Source organism: Sprattus sprattus (genome assembly GCF_963457725.1).
Source record: "Sprattus sprattus genome assembly, chromosome: 20".
Taxonomy (NCBI): domain Eukaryota; kingdom Metazoa; phylum Chordata; class Actinopteri; order Clupeiformes; family Clupeidae; genus Sprattus; species Sprattus sprattus.
Genome location: NC_137918.1, coordinates 13,296,084 through 13,298,583, shown reverse-complemented (window position 1 = coordinate 13,298,583; position 2,500 = coordinate 13,296,084). Strand labels below are relative to the sequence as shown.

Genomic DNA, 2,500 nt, shown 5'->3' with positions numbered 1-2,500 from the left:
CAGGATCTTGTTGTATACTGCATACTGCATACTTCCCACTACCAGCATTGGCCACTCATTGGTCTTCTTGGCTCTTAATGTTGGTTGGTGCTTCAGCATCCAACTGTACTATACAGCCTAGACCTCTGCATTGGCTTACAGTGAGTCATAAAGTACATACTGTCATCGCGCACAGGGATGGAGCTGCAACCTTAATTATCCTCCTTCAGGCGATGGTTTACCGGCAGAGACGGAGCTCTTATTGCTGTTTTGTTGTTATCAGAAGGAACTCTTTATACGCTAACTAAGTGTTGTTATGCTTTCGGTATGACTGCCAGTTAGATCTAAACTGATCTGAGTCTTATTACTGAGAAACCCTTTAATGCTCCGTTGAGTCACAGCTCATTAAGTGAAACTGGCAGTACTGTGGTGAAGCTCACCAATGTGTGATACCCCCTGCAGTCCCACTGGGCATGGGTGTGTGTGTGTGTGTGTGTGCGTGCGTGTGTGTGTGTGTGCGTGCGTGTGTGTGTGTGTGTGTGTGCTGTGGTGAAGCTCACCAATGTGTGATACCCCCTGCAGGTCCCTCTGGGCATGTGTGTGTGTGTGTGTGTGTGTGTGTGTGTGTGTGTGTGTGTGTGTGTGTGTGTGTGTGTGTGTGTGTGTGTGTGTGTGTGTGTGTGTGTGTGTGTGTGTGTGTGTGTGTGTGCGTGTGCTGTGGTGAAGCTCGCTAATGTGTGATACCCCCTGCAATCCCTCTAGGCATGGGCACAGCCCATAGAGTGTAGTGGGGGGTGGGCAGTGTGTGTCATCTTATGAGATAATGATGTGCCCTGTGTGTGTGTGTGTGTGAGTGTATGTGTGTGTGTGTGTGTGTGTGTGTGTGTGTTTGGGGCTGTGTGTGTGTGTGTGTTTGTGTGTGTGTGTGTGTGTGTGTGTGTATGTGTGTGTGTGTGCATGTGTGTGTGTACATGTGCATGTGTGTGTATTATGCTGTGTTGTGTTGTGTTGTTTGTGTGTCTCGTTGGTGTTTGTGAATTGTTTGTGTGCTTGTGTGAGAGATGTTTTCTGTGTATGGTGCGTGGGTGTGTTGGCAAGGGCTCTGGAGCAGCAATTTCTGAAAGTGACTCAGACACCAGAGCAGTGCGCCGTAAACAGAACCAGTACGACCTGGACACTCTGTGGGTAGAACAGTTTATAGATAATGATATAAAATGCCTCAACACTTACACAGGAAAAATTATCACATCTTCATCTTGCCATCTTTCTTATTCATTTGGTATTAAATCCCTTGATTCCACTTCGTTGGAGTATCAAGGAGAAGTGAGTGAAAGTGTGGACATACAGTACCAGTCAAAAGTTTGGTGTTTTTAGTGTTTTCTTTACTTTTATTATTTTCTACATTGTAGATTAAAACTGAAGACATTTAAACTACGAAAGAACATATATGGAATGATGTACTAAACAAAGAAAGTGCTATCTACCATGTAGAAAATAATAAAAGTAAAGAAAAAACTTCTCTAAAAATGAGAAGGTGTGTCAAATCTTTTGACTGCTACTGTAGTTTACTTCAACAGGCTGCCTGTGTGTGTGTGTGTGTGTGTCTGCTACTCTGATCTACTCGTGCTAAAATCTCCAACCTCTCCTCATTAACTCAGTCCAGTGTGTGTGTGTGTGTCTGTGTGTGTGTCGCTCCATGCCTCTCTAGTTACTCTCACAATGGCCGTTGTCTCTCCGCCCCCCTTGTTTCGTCCCCCGCGGAGGACACTTCGAAAGTTAATGAAAGGGGAGGAAGTGAAAGAAAAGTCCCCCTGTAAAAGCCAGAGACCTTTCGGTAGACCCGTAGCTCAGGAGACGGGAAAGGCGCTCGGCCTCGGATGCCCCCGAGCAGGGATGGGCACGACCCTGGGGAAATCACTGTCTCAGACACACACACACACACACACACACACACACACACACACACACACACACACACACACACACACTGCCTGTGAGTCAGTGAGCCTGTACTGTGCCCTCCCAGGGAGAAAGCAGTGGGGTTTGATGAGGATGGGGTGGCTCGGAGTGTGACTCCTCTGTGATGAGTTGAATCGCAACATTTGTTATTTACAGGAAAACGGCACAGACACACAGGGAGAGTCCGAGCGAGTGTGTGTGTGTGAGTTGGGGGTTTAGGGTCGCACGGCCTTGCTCGGGCTCTAAAAGTCCCGCTGTGGGAGATTCTGTTTAAACAAAGACTCGACCTGGAGGTTTCTCTCTCTGTTTTCATTGTGAACATGATCCCCTGCACATATCAGCGCTGGCCATCGCCAAAATGCTATCGCCTCGGTTCAAACGAAAGGCTCTGTCCCCGTGCCAGATGGATGCGTCTCATCCAAGGAATCGGCCAAGGAATTTAATTTCAGTTTAATTTAATGTCTCATGAATGCTTTGGGTTTTTTTTTTTTAGGCTGTAGATAGCGTTGTTCCATACGTCTGGGAAATTCTAAGTTCAAGGGTTCATAAACACTCTAAAAAC

The 2,500-nt window shown here is 46.7% G+C and overlaps 1 protein-coding gene across 1 annotated transcript in view; it reads left to right on the top strand.

Moving 5' to 3' along the window:
* The window catches only part of itgb8 (integrin, beta 8), a gene marked incomplete at both ends in the record, with an annotated part of 29,497 nt that overhangs the window by 18,632 nt on the left and 8,365 nt on the right, over positions 1-2,500 (top strand). The window lies entirely within an intron of this gene.